Below are 21,364 nucleotides of genomic sequence, written 5' to 3' on the forward strand. Positions count from 1 at the left end.
GTTTTCATAGTAAAGCTCTTCCACTTCTCTGGTGAGGTTTATTCCTAGGCACTTTATTTGTAGCTATTTTCAATGGGATTACTTTCTTGATTTCTTTTTCAGATTGTTTGCTGTTGGCATAAAGAAATGTTAATGACCTTTGTATGTTGATTTTGTATCCTGCAACTTCATTGAATTTGGTGAATAGTTCTAATAGTTTTTTGGTGGAGTTTTCCAGTTTTTCCAAATATAAGATTATATCATCTGCAAACAAGGATACTTTCACTTCTTCTTTTCCAATTTGGATGCTATTTCTTTCCCTTGTCTGATTGTCCTAGCTAGGACTTCCAGTACTGTGTTGATTAACAATGGTGAAAATGGTCATCCTTGTCATTTTCCAAATCTTAGAAGAAAGGTGTTCAGTTTTTCCCATTTAGTATGATACTAGTTGTTGGTCTGTCACATATGGCTTTTATTTTGCTGAGATATTTTTCTTCTATAGTCAGATTTTTGAGGTTCTTTATCATGAAGGGATGTTGAATTTTATCAAATGCTTTTTCAGCATCAATTAAAATGATCACTTGTTTTTATTCTTTATTCTGTTGATATGATATATCACATTGATCAGTTAGCATATGTTGAACTATTGTTGCATCTGTTGGATAAATCCCACTTGGTTATGATGAATGATTTTGTAATGCATTGTTGAATTCAGTTTGCTAATATTTTCTTGAAGATTTTTGCATCAATGTTCATCTGGGAAATTGGCCTAAAGTTTTCTTTTTTTGATATAACTTTATCTTGTTTTGGTATCAGGGTAATACTAGCCTTGTAGAATGAGTTTGGAAGTATTTCCTTCTCTTCTATTTTTTGGAATCATTTGAGTAGGATTAAGATTGCTACTAGTTCTCTTTTACATGCATGGTAAAGTTCAGGAGTGAAGCCATCAGATCCTGGGCTTTTCTTTGATAAGAGATTTTTTTTTTTTTTTTTTTTGGCTTCAATCTCTTTACTTCTTATTGGTCTGAATCCAAAATTCAGGTTTCAGATTTCCTCACGGTTCAATCTTGGTAGGTTGTATGTATCTAGGAATTTATGCATTTTTCTAGGTTTTTCAATTTATTAGCATATAGTTGCTCACAGTAGCCTCTAACAATCCTTTGAATTTCTGCAGTATTGGTTATAATGTCTCCTTTTCCATCTCTAATTTTATTATTTGGGTCTTTTCTCATTTTTTAGTTAGTTTTGTTCAAAATTTGTTGATTTTATTTACTTTTCAAAAAAACAGTTTTTTGGCCTGGCACAGTGGCTCATGCCTGTAATCCTAGGACTTTGGGAGGCAAAGGGGGGTGGGTCACCTGAGGCTAGGAGTTCAAGACCAGCCTGCCCAATATGGCAAAAACCCGTCTCTTCTAAAAATACAAAAATTAGCAGACTTGGCAGGCTGAGGCAGGGAAAATTGCTCGAACCTGGGAAGCAGACATTGCAGTGAGCCAAAACTGCACCACTGCACTCCAGCCTGGGTGACAGAGCAAGACTCTATCTCAAAAAAATAAAATCTTTTTTCATCTCATTGATCTTTTGTGTTTTTGTTTCAATTTCATTTATTTCTGATCTGATATATATTTCCTTTCTTCAACTAATTTTGGGTTTGGTTTGCTCTTGTTTGCCTAGTTTTTAAAGATGCATTGCATTGTTAGGTTGTTTATGTGAATTTTTTTTTCTTTGATGTAGATGCTTATGACTATATACTTTCCTCTTAGTAATGCTTTGGTTGTATATCATAGATTTTGTTATGTTGTGTTTCCATTTTCATTTGTTTTAAGAAACTTTTAAATTTTCTTCTTAATTTCTTTTCTTCTTTTGTTTTGTTTTGTTTTGTTTTGTTTTTAGATGGAGTCTCGCTCTGTCGCCCAGGCTGGAGTGCAATGGAGCCATCTCGGCTCACTGCAACCTCCACCTCCTGGGTTCAAGAGATTCTCCTACCTCAGCCTCCTGAGTAGCTGGAATAACAGGCGCATGCCATGATACCTGGCTAATTTTTCTATTTTTACTAGAGAAGGGGTTTCACCATGTTGGTCAGGCTGGCATCAACTCCTGATGTCATGATCCGCCTGCTTGGCCTCCCAAAGTGCTGGGATTATAGGCGTGAGCCACCGCACCCGGCCTTCTTCTTAATTTCTTCATTGATCCACTGGTCATTTGGGAACATATTGTTTAATTACCATGTATTTGTATAGTTTCCAAAATTCCTCATGTTATTGATTTCTAGTTTTATTACATTGTTGTCAGAGAAGATACTTGATATAATTTCATTTAAAAATATTTAAGATTTATTTTGTGGCCTAACATATGGTCTATCCTTGAGAATAATCCATGTTCTGAGGAGAAGAATGTGTACTCTGCAGCCATTGCGTGAAATGTTCTATAAATATCTCTTAGGTCCAGTTGGTCTATAGTACAGATTAAGTATGATGTTTCTTTGTTGATTTTCTGCCTAGATAATTTGTCCAATGCTAAAAGTAGAGTGTTGAAACCTCCAGCTATGATTTTATTGAGGTTTATCTTTCTCTCTATGCTAATTCTAAGGGTAACTGGAAAAATCAAAGTTATGCCACATTTCTAAGTAGTACATATTTTGAGCACAATTTTTTTTAGAAGCTTTTAAAATTTTTCCTGGGGTTTCTGATTACCTTACCTTTTCCCTAAGCGGCTACTTTTATTATATTCGTAACACAGACATTAAACATTTAAGCTATTTATCATATGGAATCCATATTCTTCGAAAGGGCATCAGCGTTAGAGGCTTATACCTTTCTGCCTAAGCATGAAATATTTGCTCCGGGGATTGGTTGCATAGTTAACTATTAATCTAGGATTCTTTTCGCTTTATTTACTGCTTCTTTTACATCTCATACTTTCCTTTTTTGGGTTCTTTGTTTTTAATTATTTTTCAAAATTTTTTTCTAGTAAAAGAAGTTTATGAAAGGTAAGCTTTCTGAGATTATGTAGATATAAAAATTGATTTTATCCTTATTTGATCGTTATGCTGACTGCTTATAAAATTGTGGGTTTATAATCATTTTCCCTAAGTATATGGAAACATATTTCTACTGTTTTCTAATGTCTGATATTGCCAATGAGAATTCAGATATCAATCTTAATTTTGTTCCTTTATAGGGACAGTTTCCAAAAGTCACATTGTGTCTGGGATAGTCTTGTGTCACTCTTACTGTTCTACAAGTATTTTAGAAGCATCACTTTAGCTATAAAATTATCCAGGATTGGATTATAAATTACATAGTCATTCCTTTTAGAAATTGTCCTTATATTTGAAGTCATTCTTTTTAGAAATTGTCCTTATATTCTGAAGGTTTATGAGGTCCATGTGGGCCAATTTTTGTTTATTGTATTTGGCACTCAAAAGTATCTGTCATTTGAAGATTTATCTTTAACTATTGAAAATGTTATTCTATTTATTTATTAATATTATTGTTTTATTATTGTACTTCATGTTCTCTATTGTCTCTGTAATTCAAATTTATTGACTATTGGACCTCTTAAATTTATTAGGTTTGTTATCGTCTTTTTTTCTATTCTATTCCTCTTTCACATCTTATGACTTACTGCTTTTAGGCTATATGTTCTAAAATTTAAAAGTTTTTATCTTTATTCTTTCAATTGCTTTTTATTTTCAAGAGTCATATTTTAATTTTAAAGACTTCCTTTCTATGTTACTTTTATTGTGATAGACTTCTAGGTTTTCATGTATTATATATGAATATCTAAAGGAATATTAATTAAATTTTTTGGAAATTGTTCTTTTACTTTGGATTACTGTTTTCTCTCAGCTTAGTTATGTTCTTTATTTATTTGAATTCCTCCTTTTTTTCTAGTTTTCTGAAATATCTGTTGTACCTTGGATGTCAATTCTTACTTCAAAATAAAGACTAAAATAACTCATATTAGCTGTTAGCTTCCATTTTCTCTGTTGCCACATAGATAAGTTTTTGTCTTCCTATATCTGTCTTACCCCTTCACCTATAAAGAATTTATTATTAATAGAATCTCTGCTTACACAGACAAGCACTTCAACTAATAGCTTTGCTTTATGGTGTATGGCTACACAGCAGGCAGGCAAGCACAGTCTTCCCCAATTCTAGAATGTACTGGGTTTGCTCAGGAACCTTGATAACTGAAAAGCCCACTGTCTCCCAAAGGTAATAAAATATATACATTGTTCTGGCTTTTGCCTGGGAATAAAGACTTGGCTGTGAGTCACTCAGCTTATACAGACAGCAAACACTGCTAGCCAACAAGACTCTTCCATAGACCCTTAACTTGATTAATCAGCCTTTTCTAGTCAGCCAAGTACTTCTGCAATTCCTTTGTGAGACTGATGAGTGTTTTTACTCTTCAGGATCCTGAAAAGAAAACAAAGCCACTTCCATTTTGTCTTTCTTAGGAAACTTAGGAACATTTTCTGTACTTTTGCCTCCTCACTTCTGATGATATACCAACACCCTCCCATCTTCTTTCCATTTTCCACAAATCCAGCTACTGCTTTGGTAAACCAGTAACATCCCAGTTCCTTTTTGTCTCTGTTGTGCATTTAAACACTTGTGCACTTTTCGTTATTTCAACAGGATTTTAGGAGAGAAGAAAGGAAACATTCCATCTTAAACTATTCCTTTTTTTTTTATAAAGAACAATATTAATATTTTAGGAAAAAAGGTCTTATGAAAGAATGAAGATTTATGCCAAAAAGTATGTGAAACTCTTGTTAAATAAATTTAAGAGACTGCTCTACTGCAGGACTTTTTGGAGCATTTAATAGGGCATTTTTCAAGGACAATTTTTATATACAAGATTTGCTAGGGTAATTCAAAAGCTCTTTTAATATCATGCAATGTTGATAAGACAAACAAAAAGCCAAAGCAATTACATTAACAAACTGAAATGCAGCAAAATTTTTTAAGAATAAAAAAAATTAAACTTAATATAAAACTAAGTAATACTAGTAAAGAAAATGAACTATGAGAATCTTGACATTTTACACTAAATTCCAATTTAAGTTTTATTAATACCTTTTCTAGTTCTACCAAAATATATGATTTTATAAGTTAGTACTTGAGTAACTACATGCAGTTAGGAAAATGTTTTATATCCAGTCCTTTTTGCTTTCTAAAAGAGGGCTGAATGACAATATAGATAACCTCAAGTGAATTGCGAGTTGTTTTAAATAATAATCCAAAGTTTTGGATTCTGTTTAAGCTCTCTGCACTTTTTTCAGATTCTGTGAAAGTAGTTTCCTTATGAGATTTCTGTTTAGATTGGAAATTCAATGGGAAAAACTGGTTGACAGTATTTCAACATTTCTAGTGCTGGCTTCACTTATTATCTGAAAGCACTGAGGGATCAACAATAAAAAGTAGTGAAAATGGAATTTTGATTTAACTTTTTTGAAGTTCTAAAAGGTTTTGACTCAAGGCAAAATTTGGAGAAATGGTGGAAACCTACTTTAGCATATGTATTTATCCCCTGTTGATCCACTAAAAACAAAGTCACAACAAATCAATAAAGTTACCTAAGTATTATTTCTAAATTATAGTTAACATTTTAAATAGAATGCTTAAAATGAAATTTAAGTCTGATAATAGAATCTTAAAACATATATGACAAATCTTTTAAATACATTATATTTGATATGTATTTGTTTAAAATCATATCACTACTGTATTTAATTTATTCTGATCTCCAAATGACAAACTTCTTTGTACATAAAGTTACTGGCAGCATCATTATTTTTTATTTTGTAAGTTTCTCTATGTCAGAATATTATGAGAAAAATAACACTACTTTTTAACAGCATATTAAAATATTTGGTGGAAGACGCTATTTTGAGTACTTTCATCACTTACCCCCACACAATATACACAAAAATACTCTAAAGAAAATTTTTAAATTATCTTCTCTCTTAGATATGGAAAGTTTACAAGACTGACCTGGAAGAATTCAGAAACAAGATAAACAGCGACATCATGAACAACCACCACCACCAAAATGAAAGCATACCAGTCAGTATAACTTTGTTCACAGCTGATCAAGATCACGCCCAAATATAAGTATTGCATATATAACCCTAGCCCAGCTAGCCTTTAAACCATTGAATGGTGTTGCTTGCGTTGCTGTTGTTGCTAATAGTTGATTTCTTTTTTTCACATTTCCTGGTTTATTATAAGGGATATTACAAGGGATACATATGAAAAGATGCATAGGGTGAGGTATGGGGGAAGGGGCATGAAGCTCCCTGAAGCCTGACCTCTTGGGTTTTTATGGAAGCTTTATGAGGTCAGCATTCCTTCCCCTGGGTTATAGGGTAGGACCCTTTCTGGGAAAGGTCTCATGACTCACAACCAGAAAGGTGGAGGAAGATTAAAGTCCTGCATTGGAGCGGGTAAAAGGAGGGCAGGAGAAGATCTGAGCATTCTGTTTTCTTTTTTTTTTTCTTTTTTTTTTTTAATTTTTAATTTTTTATTTATTTTTTATTTTTATTTATTTATTTATTATACTTTAAGTTTTAGGGTACATGTGCACATTGTGCAGGTTAGTTACATATGTATACATGTGCCATGCTGGTGCGCTGCACACACTAACTCGTCATCTAGCATTAGGTATATCTCCCAATGCTATCCCTCCCCCCTCCCCCCACCCCACCACAGTCCCCAGAGTGTGATATTCCCCTTCCTGTGTCCATGTGATCTCATTGTTCAATTCCCACCTATGAGTGAGAATATGCAGTGTTTGGTTTTTTGTTCTTGCGATAGTTTACTGAGAATGATGATTTCCAATTTCATCCATGGGAGCATTCTGTTTTCTAAGGCCTAAAGCACCCAACGTTGTAACAAAAGACTACGACAAGGGTTCTGGGAGTTATAAGCCAGTTCCTGGCATATGTGTTTTATATGTTATATATTATATATACACATATATTACGTTGTATATACATATAAATATATATTTGTGTGTGTGTGTGTATCAAATAACACCACAGGCCAACCTCTAGTTTTTGAACATGGATCCTTTCTATGAAAAGAATATACACCGTCATTAATAATTAGTCCAGTCCATTACATTGTATTAATGTCTTCCAGGGTGAGGCCTCTCAGGTTTGTAGCTTTCTTTTGATCTCGTAAGTTTCCAAAAACTGCAAACACTCAACACCAGCCTGTGAAAGCAGCCAGAATGGAGGGCTGTACCCTGCAAAGCCACAGGGGCAGTGCTGCTCAAGGCCATATTCACAAAGATACAGCCCAAGAGGTGGGACCCCATCCAGAGTCCATGGAGTCAAAGGAGATGATTTTGGAGCTTTAAGGTTTAATCACTACCCTATTGGATTCTGGACTTGCATGGGGCCTACAGCCCCCTTGTTCTGGCCAATTTCTACCATTTGAAAAGTGTGTATTTACCCAATGCCTGCAATCCCATTGTATCTAGGAAGTAACTAGCTTGCTTTTGATTTTACAGTCTCATAGGCAGAAAGGACTTGCCTTGTCTCAGATGAGACTTTGGATTTGGACTTTTGGTTTAATGCTGGAATGAGTTAAGACTTTGGGGGACTGTTGGAATGGCATGATTGTGTTTTGAAATGTTAGAACATGAGTTTTGAGAGGGCCAGGGGTGGAATTATATGGTTTGGCTGGGTCCCCACCCAAATCTCATCTTGAATTGTAGGTCCCATAATCTCCACATGGCGTGGGATAAACCCAGTGGTAATTGAATCATGGGGGCAGTTTCCCCCATGCTAGTCCTGTGATAATGAGTAAGTTTTTACAAAATCTGATGGTTTTATAAGGGGATTCTTCCTTCACTTGGCTCTCATTTTCTTCTCCTGAATCCCATGTGAAAGAGAATGTGTTTGCTTCCCCTTCTCCCATGACTGGAAGTTTTCTGTTGCCTCCCCAGCCATGTTGAACTGTGAGTCATTTAAACCTCTTTCCATTATAAATTAACCAGTCTGAAGTATGTCTTTCTTAGCAGCATGAGAACAGACTAATACAGCAGGCAAACATTTTTCTTGCATTTTCCTCATTTTTGCAAGCTTCTGCCTCTCTGGTGGAAATAATTTCCAGAAGATTTAAATGGGCGACCTCACACCCCACCCCTCCCCACCCACTTCATTTTTCTCTTGTTTTCTTTTTGAAAGCCAGACATTAAACACTAGGGCATTCAAAAGCAACTACATACATAGGAAAAATTGAAAGTGGCCATGTATCCGTAGGGAGACGTGCAAGCTCAGAAAAGACCTGAGAAGACCTCAAGTTTACACCTTCAGTCATTAGCACATAGACAACCAAAACAATTTAAAAACTTAAAACAATGAACAACAATAACAAGAAAAGAGCAAACCCTGGACAAAGGGGTAGACTCTGATTTTCAGAATTGCCATATGAATAGATTCCAATGTTTATTTTTCAACAAGGCATACAAAGAAACAGAAATGTATGACCCACTCAAAGGAAAAGAATAAATCAACAGAAACTCTCTGAAAAAAGGCCTGAGGGCCAATTTACTGGACAATCACTTCAAAACTACTGTCTTAAAGATGCACAAAAAACTAAACAAAGAAAGATGAGGAGAAAGTCAAGAATATGACGCATGAATAAAATGGAAATCTCAATATAGAGGTAGAAAACCATAAACAGAAACCAAAAAGAAATTATGAAACTGGAAAGTACAATAACTAAAATGAAAAATTCACTAGCAAAATTCAAAGGCAGATTTGTGCAGGCAAAAAAGTGGATCAACAAACCTGAAGACAGAACAAGGAATTACTGGTCTGAAGAATAGACAGAAAAACTTTGAAGAAAAGTAAACAGAGCCTAAGGAACCTAAATCACCAAGCAGACCACCATACACATGAGAGAGTTCTCCAGAAAAGAGAGAGAGAAATAGGCAGAGAAAATATTTGAAGATATAATGGCTGAAAACTTCCCAAATTTTAGGAGATATGATATAAACATTCAAGAAGTTGAACTAACTCTAGTAAAAAGAACTCAAGGAAACTCATATAGAGACAGAGCATGACCAAACTTTCAAAATACAAAGAAAGAATCTTGAAAGTAAGAAGAGAGAAGTTATTTGTTACATGCAAAGAATTTGCAATAATAAGATTAGCAGCAGATTTATTATCAGAAGCTATGGAGGACAATAGGCATAGAACTGATATATTCAAAGTACTAAAAGAAAAAACTGTCAACAGAATCTGATATCCAGCAAAATGTATTTTCAAATGTAAGGGGCAAATTAAGCTATACCTAGAAAATAAAACCTGAAACAGTTTGTTATCATTAAATCTGCCCTGCAAGAAATGCTTAAGGAAGTTTATAAGGGCAAAAGGACGCTAGACAGTAATTCAAAGCTGTATGAAGAAATAAAGATCTCAATAAAGGTAAATACATAGAAAATTATAAAAACTAGTATTATTGTAACAACTGTTTGTAACTCTGATTTTTGTTTCCTACAAAATTTAAGAAACTAATACATTTTAACTGGGTCAATAGCTTCATGACATTGGATTTGGGAATGTCTTAGACGTAATACCAAAAGCACAGACAGAAGTAAAAAGAGACAAACTGGATTTCATGAAAATGAAAAAGCTGTATATACTAAAAGACAATATAAACTGAGTAAAAGGCAGCCTAACCCACAGAATGGGAGGAAATATTTGCAAATCACATACAGATATACCGTGTTTTATTGTGTTTCACTTTGTTGAGTTTCACAATATTGTATTTTTTTACAGAAATTTTGTGTCACCCCTGCATCAAGCAAGTCTATTGGTGGGATTTTTCCAACAGTATGTGCTCAGTTTATGTCTCTCTGTCATATTTTGAAAATTATCATAATATTTCAAACTCTTTAGTATTGTTATATCTGTTATGGTTATCTGTGATCAGAGATCTTTGATGTTACTATTGTAATTATTTTGGAGCATCATGAACTGTGCCCACACAAAATGACAAACTTATTCACTAAATATTGTGTGTTCTAACTGCTCCAGTGAACAGCTGTTTTCCCATCTCTCTCCCTCTCATCTCTCCTCTTCCCTGAGATAAAACAACACTGGAATTAGGCTAATTAATAACCCTGCAATGGACTATAAGTTTTCAAGTGGAAGGAAAAGCCACATTTATCTCACTTAAAACATAAGCTAGAAATGATTATAATGAGGAAGACATGTCAAAAGCTGAGATAGATCAAAAACGAAGAGACTTGGGGGCCAAACAGCCAAGTTGTGAGTACAAAGGAAAAGTTATTAAAGAAAACTAAAAGTGCTACTCCAGTGAACACATGAATGATAACAAAGTGAAAAAACCTTATTGCTGATAAGGAGAAAGCTTGAGTGATCCAGGTAGAAGATCAAACCAGCAACAACGTTCCCTTAAGTCAAAATCTAATCTAGAACAAGGCTTCTAATTTCTTTCAAATCTCTGAAGGCTGAGAGAGGTGAGAAAGCTGGAGAAGAAAAGTTGGAAGCTAGCAGATGTTGGTTCCTGAGATTTCAAAAAAGAAGTAATTGTCATAATAAAGATGTAAAGTGAAGTAACAAGTGCTGATGTAGAAGCTGCAGCAAGTTATCCCATGATTTAGTTAAGAAAATTGATGAAGGTGGCTACTCTAAACAACATATGTTTAATGTAGACAATTCAGCCTTACATTGATACCAACTAGGGCTTTCATAGCCATAGAGGAGAAGTCAATCCCTGGCTTCAAAGATTCAAAGGAAAAGCTATATCTGATGTTAGGGGCTAATGTAACTGGTGACTTTTAGTTGAAGCCAATGCTCATTTGCCATTCTAAAATGCCTATGGCCCTTAAGAATTATAGTAATTCTATTCTGCTTATGCTCTATAAATGGAATAATAAACCCTTTATGACAGCAAATCTACTTGCTATTTACTATGACTTACAGAATAGGTTAAGCCCTCTATTGAGACCTCCCTTTCAAGAAAAAAAGATTTCTTTCAAAATATTACGACTTATTGACAACGCACTTAGTCACCCAAGGGTTCTGATGGAGATGTAAAAGCAGATTAATGTTGTTTGTATGTCTGCTAACACAACATCCCTTCTGCAGCCCATGGATCAAGGAGTAATTTTGACTTTAAAGTCTTATTATTTAAGAAATATATTTCAGAAGACTATAGCTGACATACATATTGATTACTTGGATAGATCTTGGCAAAGTAAATTGGAAACCTTCTGGAAAAGGTTCACCATTCTAGATAACATTGAGAACATTTGTGATTCATGAGAAGGGGTCAAAATATCAATCTTAAGAGGAGTTTGGAAGAAGCTGAGTCTAACCCCCATGGATGACTTTGAAGGGTTCAAGTCACTGCAGATGTCGTGGAAATGGTAAGAGAAGAAGAATTAGAAGTGGATCCTGAAGATGTGACTTAACTGTTGCAAACTCATGATAAAACTCTAACAGATGAGTTGTTTCCTATGGATGAGCAAATAAAACAGTTTTTTTGGAATGTAATTTAATTTTGGTGAACATGCTGTGAACATTTCTGAGATGGCAACAAAGGATTTAGAATATTACATAAATTTTGTTGATAAAGCAGCAGCAGTGTTGAAGAGGATTGACTTCAATTTTGAAGCTTTGGGTAATATGCTACCAAACAGCATGGCATGCTACAGAGAAAGTTTTTTGTGAAAGAAAGAGCCAATGGATGCAGGAAACTTTATTGTCTTATTTTACAAAATGTTTACAGCCACCCCAACCTTCAGCAACTACCACTGTGATTACTCAGCAGACAACAACTTGGAAACAAGACCCTCCACTGGCAAAAAAAGTATGCCTTGCTGAAGGCTTAGATGATAGTTAGCACTTTCTAGCAATAAAGTATTTTTTGGCATATTTAAGGTATCTACACTTTTTTGACATAATGCTATTGCACATTTATGGTATAGTGTAAACATAACTTTTATGTACACTGGAAAACTAAAAATTTCATGTGATTCACTTTATTGCAATATTTGCTTTATTTCAGTAACCTGAAATGATACCCACAATATCTCCCAGGTATGCCTATATCTGAAAAAGAATAAATATCCAGAATATACAAAGAACTCCCAAAGTTCATTAACAGCAAAACAAAGAGCCCAATTCAAAAATGGACAAAAGATTTGAAGAGGCATTTCTCCAAAGATGATATACAAATATTCAATAAGCACATTAAAAGATGTTCAACATCACTAATCATCAGAAAAATCAAATAAAAACTATAATGAGATACCACCTTTAGGTGCCAACCAAAATTTTTCCTTGCACCTCTGAAGTTTCACTAATAAATCAATTTAAAAAGCACAGATTAATGGGAGAAAAAGCACACAGAACTTATTAATGTGTACACTGGGGCCTTTAGCATGAGAACCCCAAAGACTCAGGGAAAATTGGCCTCTCTGAGCATGCATTCCTTCCTTCTGGATGTGGGGCAGGGCCCTCTTTGGAATGGAAGTCTTATGACCTACAGTCAAATAAGGTAGGTCAGATTATTTTTTATAGCCAGTTTTTACACAGAAAGGCAGAAGGCAAGTTGTTGGTTTTATGATTGCCATGGGGTAAAAGACTGTCTGGTTTCTGTGACCCATCTTGGGGAAGAGAGGTCCTAGTTCCTATGACTAGCCTTAGGTGAAAATAGGACTGAGAGACAGGAGAGTGAGAGAAGGCCAGAAAAAAACTTTTGCTTCTGAAGTCTTCATTTTGCAGTATTATTTTCTGAGTCTCAACACGTCTCTCCCATTAGGATGCTACTATCAAGAAACACCCCCAGAAAATAAATGCTGGAGAGAATGTTTAAAAGTTGGAAGCCTTGCACACTGTTTGGGGGAATGTAGAATGGTACAGCTACTGTGGAAAACAATATGGTAGTTTCTAAAAAAAATTAAAAGGAGAATTATCATGTTATTCAGTTTTTCCACTTTCTGGATATATATCCAAAATAGTCAACAGCAGGATCTTGAGGAGATATTTGTACACCCATGTTTATAGCAGCATTATTCATGAGAGCTATAAAATGTAAGCAACCTTAGTGCTAATTGATAAATAGATAAAAGAGATGTGGTATATACATAAAATATTATTCAGTCTTTCAAAGGAGGTCAATTATTACAAATGCTATAATGTGTATGAACCTTGAAGACATGTACTAAGTGAAGTAAGCCCATTGCAAAAAGACAAATACTGTATGATTAACTTATATTAAGTACTTAGAGTAGTCAAAATCATAGAGACAGAAAGTAGAATGTAGTTGGTAGGGGCTGCAGGGAAGTAATAATTGTAAATATAAGTGATAGATAAATATTTACAATTATTTTTAGGACACTAGGACCATAGGTGAGCCCTGTGCAAATAAAGGGGAAAGTCTTTTACTTAAGTCTATTCACACTGGAGGATTTCAGTCTGACTTTCAATTTTAAATGTTGGCTCTGTTTAACAAAATTTATATTGAATTTACAAAATGTCAAGCAAGAGGCATAGTGCTGAGAATATAAAGGTAAATGTAACAGTCCCTGTCCTCATAGACTTGTGTAGAGAAAAGACACAAGAACTTATACTTGTTTACTGAAAATGCTATAGGAATTTTAATAGCAGAGACAGATGCAAGGTAGTTTGGGGGAGGAGAGGAAGGATACCTGGCCAAACCTGAGTGGGAGAGAAAATCAACAAGTGGGCTCCTAGAAGATATAAGGAGATTTTAGCTGAGCTAAAAATAATACTTTGTCCTTGAAAAATTAGATCATAGAAATGAGTGTCAAAGGGCTCTGTTGAAGTGTCTATAAATAAGATTTTTTTATAACATTGATTTTTTTTTTTTTGGCCCACACATTGCTATCCTATTCTAAGGGTATATTTAAAGTGTTGACTCCATTCCAAAAAATCTAATTGCAATTTTGGCTTTAGCTATGTGTTTTTGGCATTGTTTCTTCTTTTTAATTTTCATAGTCCAAATTCCTACAATACACAAAATATATGAATATTTATAAACAGATTAATGGCTTTCTTGATAAGGATTATGAACATAGTTCCCATTATGAGCTTAGTCATTCATTCATTCAGAAATATTTATTAAGCCCTATTATGTGTCAGACATTACCTCAAAATATAATGACTTCTAATCCACAAGATGTTTTCTCTTTCCTAGGTAAGATTATTAAATAAATATATAATACTCTGCTTAATAATATGGGCTTTAAAATATCAAATAAATTTATGAAATTACCTATAAAATATTGTACATACAGAAATTTAAAATCTAGTGCCCTGAATTTCTTACTTTTTACGCAAGAGACTTGGGTTAGACAGACAGTAGTAAGAAGAGCCTAGAAATGGGAAAGATAAAAATGTGTTATCACAAAATAGTAAAGTTATTTTTAAGAGATGCAGAGACTGCAGCTGGATGTTTGATGTTATAGGGAAGCAAGGGAGAAGTTCATTCCCAGAACACCTTTTTCATCCTGTGATTGTCTCTGAAATATTAAGTGAGGAATTGAATCAACTGAAATGTTGAATTAGCTTGAAAAGATTCATGACCCTACAATGCTGAAAATAGGGACTATATTTCTATTACTCAAGGTTCTCTAGGGAAACAGAACCCACAGGATAGGTATAGATATGTAGAAAGACATTTATTATGAGCCATTGGCTCATGCAGTTATGGAGGCTGAGAAGTCCCATAATCTATTGTATGTAAGCCAGCGGCCCAGGAAAGCTGGTGGTGTGGTTCCATTCCAAGCCCATAGGCCTTAGAATCAGGGGTGCAAATGGTATAAGCCCAACCCAAAGCCAGAGAAGTACGAGCTCCAATGTCAGAGGGCAGGAGAAAAAGGATGTCCCAACTCCAGAACCCTTTCTGGAGAGAGACAAATTTGCCCCTTTTCTGCCTTTTTTGTTCTTTTGGAGCCCTCAATGGATTAGATGAGCAGTCCCTAAACTTTTTGGCACCAGGGACTGGTTTTCGTGGAACACAGTTTTTCCATGGATGGGGGATGGGAGGGATTGGGGATGGTTTGGGGTTGAAACTGTTCTACCTCAGATCATCAGGCATTAGAGTCTCATAGGAGTGTGGCACCTACACTTTACATGTTCAGTTCAGAATAGGGTTGGTGCTCCTATGAGAATCTAATGCTGCAGCTGATCTGACAGGAGGCGGAGCTCAGAAGGTAATGCTCGCTCACCTCCTGCTGTGTGGCCTGGTTCCTAACAGGTCACAGACAGGTACCAGTACGAGGCCAGTTGAGGACCCCTGGATTAGATAACACCCACCTACATTGGTGATGGTGAACTTCTTTACTCAGCCTACTACTGATTCAAATGCTAATTTCTTCTGGACACGCCCTCATGACACACTCAGAAATAATGCATTACTAGCTATTAGGGCGTCCTTTAGCCCAGTCAAGTTGACACAAAAATCAACAATTACAATACTTAACAAGAAAAAGCACTTTCAGGAATAAGATAAAACAGTAGTTTCATGTATGTTTCCCATGGACACAGTAACTTTCTGCAAATGCATCAAAACATACTCATAGAAAGAAAATCAGCACCAAGGACAAGCCAAAATCTCAGACATAGATTAAGATTATGGTTAGACCAACCAATATTAGCTAACTGAATAAAATATACATGGGCCAATAAAAGTCTGATTCTTACCTGAAAGCTTACATGAGAATTAATTAGAGGAGGATTAAATATTTTAAAATGAAGTATTAAACCATAAAAATGCTAGGAAATAACACAGATGAATTTTTAAAATATAATCTTTATTTGGGAAAATTTTCTAATTATGCTTTAAAAGCTAAAAATCATACATAAATGCACATAACTATATAATACATTTTAAATGTACTTGTTTTTTCAAATGACTAAATATATGAAAAATCATTCCAACTCAAAATATATGAAAAATCATTCCAACTCATTATTACGCATAAAAAAATTAAAACTAAAAATGAGGTATCACTACATATCTACCAGAATAGCCCAAGTGAAAAAGCCTGATGATTCTTGTTGTAGATGTAGATCCATTAGAACCCAGTGAGAGTTTAAATCTGTACAGTTACTTTGGAAAACTCTGATATTATCCTATATATTTGATTGAGCACATATCCTCGGACCTAACAATTCCATTTAAAGTATATACCCAACAGTGATGTGTGGAAGAGTGCACAGAAGAAACACATAAGAGTTATTATAGCAGCATTATTTTTAATTAGCTTCAAACTGAATATAACTCAAAATTTCATTAATAGTATATGTATGAATTTTCTAATTTTCAAATTACGTATCACATATAATAGATATAAATGCAGTACAACTTCATGCATGGATGAATTTTATAAACACAATACTGAACAAAAGAAGCCAGACGCAAATGACTGCATAATATATAATTCATTTCTTTAAAGTTCAGAACAGAGGAGGAGGAAGGCGTTGTGTTTAGGAGAAGAATAAGAAGGTGAGAGACTTCTGTGGTACTGGTCAAATTCTGTTTCATGATCTGGGTTTTGGTTATACAGATACATTAACCTTTTTATTATTTTTCAAACTGCATACTTATGACTTGTGAATTCTTCTTTATATGTGTTACACTTACATTGAAATGCCTGAAAAAATTCCTAAAGTGACAGACATTATAGGGTACCACGTATTTAGCCAAATGACTAAATTTGTGTCTAAAATTTATATCTTGGAGCATTAAACCTCAATGAAACTATATTTGGAGACAGAGATTTTAAAGAGGAAATGAAGGTTAAATGAGGTTACAAGTGTGAAGCCCTAATTTAATCTGACTAGTGTCCTTATAAGAAAATGAGGACACACTAGAGATACTCATGCATAGAGGAAAGGCCACATGAAGACACAGTGAGAAGGTGGCTCTCAGCAAGCCAAGGAGAAAGGCCTCAGGAAAACTTCACTTGCCAGCACCTTGATTTTGGACTTCCAGGTTTCAGGACCATGAGGAAATAGGTTTCTGTTGCTTAATCCACCCATTCTGTGATATTTTGTTATAGCAGTGCTAGCAGACTAATATAATGACCAAGGGAAAAAAGTATTAGTATGACATAATGAGCATGTATATTCCTATTACAGTATATATAATATGGTATATTTATTACACACACACACACACATATATATAATAAACTGAAATATACAACATAGTCTAAGGATATTTTTCCAAGAGAAGAAAATATATTTAAAATATTTTAGTAATAATATATATTTTGGCAATAATAAAATAAACACAATAAAAACAACTTGAAAAAAGCACTTGGCTGTGTCATGCACTGTTCCAAGCTGTTAACACACATCACTTGGCTGAATTACATAAGATCCCTGTATAGTACATATTATTGTCATCCCTATTTTATGGGCTAAAAAAGCCAAGATTCAGAGGAATTAACGAGCTTGCCCAAGTCCCCATATCTATTGAATGGTGAGGCAGGGATTCAGCCTCAGCAGCCCAATTCCAAAGTCCCTGCTGTTGAGCACTTGTGTTTTGCTGCATGTATAAGTATAAACAATGAAATGCCATTTTTCACCAGCTATATAGATTGATCAAAAGATACAAAGCCTCAGTTATGCAGGAGGAGTAAGTTTTAGTGATCTGTTTCACTGCATGGTGATCACAGTTTATAAATAGTATATATGCTACAAATTGCTAAAAATAGGTTTTTAATGCTGTCATCACACACAGAAAAAAATGATGGTGAGGTGATGAATATTAGCTTAACTGAATATTTCTACACTTATATATAGATCAAGACATCACATTGTATTCCATAAATATACACAATTATTGTCAATTTAAAATAAATTGATTAATTTTGAAAACACATAATGTTCAATGTAATGGCTTTTTGGGCAAGAATATTAATTGCTAGGAGATTTTTAAGGACTATGACATAACAGTTTATATCATGTCATTATTATTATTTTATTATTATTATTTCTTAAGACAGAGTCTCACTCTGTTGCCCAGGCTGCAGTGCAGTGGCACAATCACAGCTCACTGCCATCTCAATTTCTTGGGCTCAAGCGATCCTCCCCATCTCAGCCTGCCAAGTAGCTGGGACCACAGGTGCAAGCCACCATGCCTGGTTAATTTTTTTCTATGTTTTGTACAGCTGGGGTCTCACTATGTTGCCTAGGCTGTACTTGAATTTCCAGGCTCAAGCAAGATCCTCCTGCGTCAGCCTCCCAAAGTGCTGGGATTATAGATGTGAGCCACCATGCCTGGCCATTAAGTCCTTTTAAAATCACACAGACAAAGATAATTACCACAGTGTTATTAATAACAAAAAAGTGATATAAATATTCATCAAATGATAATTGGTAAGTTAAATTATTATATATCCATTAAAACAAATGCCTTGCATCTACTAAGCATGATATGACTGATTTATATTTATTGACAAGAAAGCATATCCATGGTTTATTGTTCCAAGTAGTATTTTGTTCATTGTATTTTTTTCTACAGTAGGTATTGTATCTTTTTAATTCTTTTTTATGACATCACTAAAGAGATGGTTAAAAGGTACAAAAATTGGGTTTGCCTCAGAGGATAATGAATTCTCCATTCATTCATTTAAGAAATATTTACTGAATCCCACGACATTGCAAGCCTTCTGGGTTTTGAGGCCACAACACAGAAAAAAAAATCCCCTCATTGAAACTTTCATTACCAGAGATATTCAAATAGCATCTGAATGACAACTTGGAATACGTGGTTCTTTATGTAGAATAATTTTATTTTTGGTAATTAACCAAAAAGATTTTGAGATGTCTTCCATCCAAAGGAGTTTCTGAATTTATATTTTAAGGAAAGACACAATTTCAAGCTTTAAATGATCTTTTCCTGCTCTTTGAACTTCCTAGGGCAATTTATTTGTCAGGAAAAGACATTGAGCTATGGTTTTACTACAGAGTTTCAGCTTTAAAATGTGTTTCTAAGATGATCCAAGCTTCATAACGAATTCAACCACTAAAATGATAGATATGTAACTGTGAGTATATAAATACATATGTGCATAGGATATTCATATTTTCCCAAATGAGCCACAAGGTGGAAATTGCTAGGTAATAAGAGAAATAAGTCCTGGAACTTGTTATAGATAATTTTGCAATTGCTCATCTTCTAGAAGAGCTAAGTAAATCTTAGTTTAGAATTATTATAAATAATAGTATAGTTGGAATGTCAGGAAGTTAATCACTGTTCACAAGGTTCTTTGGCATTAATTTATCACTTTAACCTTAGTTCCTATTTCTTTTCTTTTTTTTCCTTTTTAAAGCTTTGATTTGTTAATTGAGGAATAAGTCTGACTTTCTCTTAATAGGTTAAACAACAATGGTGATAATCTTCTGAGTTCCTTAAAGTATTTTAATATTGCTTATAAGAGATGTATTTCAATTAAAATATTGAAACCCTAAATATAGCAATCTTATAATGGTCATTATTCACTGTTACTTTGGCTAAGATATAAATATAAGGATGGATCTTTTTTCCTACCTCATTTTTACTTATTCACTCATCTGTTAAAAAACATTTCGTGAGTGCTTACACATGCCAAGTATTTCTCTGGGCATACAGACATAAAAAAAGCAAATGGTTGCATCATGGAGCTTTTGTTCTAATGGGGGAAACACCTAGTGAAAAAATAGAATTATTTTTGATATCTTTGGAAATAAACTACATGTAACTTCTGTTGCTTTATTAGCTAGCATGATGTGTGCACATTAAATTCATTATTTCACAATTTCTCACAAACTTTGAGATAGCTATTACAGGGATAAGGCAATATTCAGATGTTGGCTATGAGGGGTTAACTGATCCACAGTGTAAGGGCAAAACTGGTACTAAATCCTGGTTTGTCACACACCAAATCTCATACACCTTTCCACTGTGCCTTTTGTTATAAAAGTTAACTGAATAGGTTTACCTGAAATGTTCTTTTAAAACATGCTATTGTTTGACATGTGTGTAATAAAAAAGAAAAACTACCACTCTTTCTTTTTTTTTTTTTAGATGGAGTCTCACTCTGTTGCCAGGCTGGAGTGCAGTGGCACGATCTTGGCTCACTGCAACCTCCAACTCCCTGGTTCAATAGATTCTTCTGCCTCAATCTCCCGAGTAGCTGGGATTACAGGCACGTGCCACCAAACCCAGCTATGTTTTGTATTTTTAGTAGAGACGAGGTTTCACCATGTTGGCCAGGATGGTCTCCATCTCCTGACCTCATGATCCACCTGCCTCGGCCTCCCAAAGCGCTGGGATTACAGGTGTGACACTCTTTTTTTTTTATTATTAAAAACATATATTTATTTTAGAAAGACACAGAGGCTAAAATTTAAAATAAAACTTACATGCAATTCCATATCCCAGAGTTAGTTACTAATAATAGTTTGGTATACATCCTTCTAGCTACATAGTTATATTAATATATTATATAATTATTAGATGTTAATAAAGTTTTATAACCTGATTTTTTTACTTACAAATATAGACTGTTTTCATTTTAATAAATATATGCTCATTCTATCATTTTTGGTAGCAGCATATTATTTCATTTCATTAGAGTCTGTTATTTTCCTGTGAAAATACCAAAACATTTACCTAAAATCAATAGCTATTTACTTATTTAGGAAAACTATCCTTGAAGTAGAATTTATCAATTAGAGGATATGAATCTTTTTTATATTATTGAACAAATTGTGGTTCTGAAAGTCTGCACCTATTTACATACTTATCTGTAGAGTATAAAACTGCCTGCTATAGTTCAGTAATTATAGTTTTTTTTTTCATTTTGATGTAACTGCAATGGTATCTAATTATTAAAATCTTGCGTTTATTTATTTCACTCAGCAAATGGCAATTTTGGGTGTCCTTCACTCTAGGTACTGCTGGGTGCTGAGGATACACTGGCAAACAGGACCAGCTGCATCTCTACTCTCACAAAGTTTCAGTGCTAGTGGAAATAAACCAAGATATCACAGTTACTATTGCAAAGAGATCAGGATTCAGAGAGGGTAGTACAATGAGCTATGGGAATGCAGAATGAGGCCACCTAATTCAGTTATGGGTTGAGGGTATCAGGGAATGATTCTCATAGAAAGTGGAGATATAAAGGTTAAATAGAAGTCACTCATGCAAAGTCAATTTGGAAATGTTGGCTGTAGGCTTTACGAGGAGGAGGGAAATGCATGCATGAAATACCTGGTAAATGAACCAAAGAAATTGGTCTGATTGGGTCCCAGAACTCTTCTCATAGCATATAGAGTCCTACAAAATGTGTCACAGATATCTTATCATAG

At 34.3% G+C, this 21,364-nt stretch overlaps 1 long non-coding RNA gene across 1 annotated transcript in view; it reads left to right on the forward strand.

Annotated features, from left to right (window-relative positions):
* Positions 1–21,364, forward strand: part of LOC129531640 (uncharacterized) — a 128,224-nt gene that overhangs the window by 93,588 nt on the left and 13,272 nt on the right. The window contains exon 2 of the long non-coding RNA XR_008676940.2: positions 5,961–6,056. This is a non-coding gene — a long non-coding RNA (uncharacterized lncRNA). The remainder of the gene's footprint in view (positions 1–5,960; positions 6,057–21,364) is intronic.

The sequence above is a fragment of the Gorilla gorilla genome, chromosome 1 (genome assembly GCF_029281585.2).
Source record: "Gorilla gorilla gorilla isolate KB3781 chromosome 1, NHGRI_mGorGor1-v2.1_pri, whole genome shotgun sequence".
NCBI classification, from domain to species: domain Eukaryota; kingdom Metazoa; phylum Chordata; class Mammalia; order Primates; family Hominidae; genus Gorilla; species Gorilla gorilla.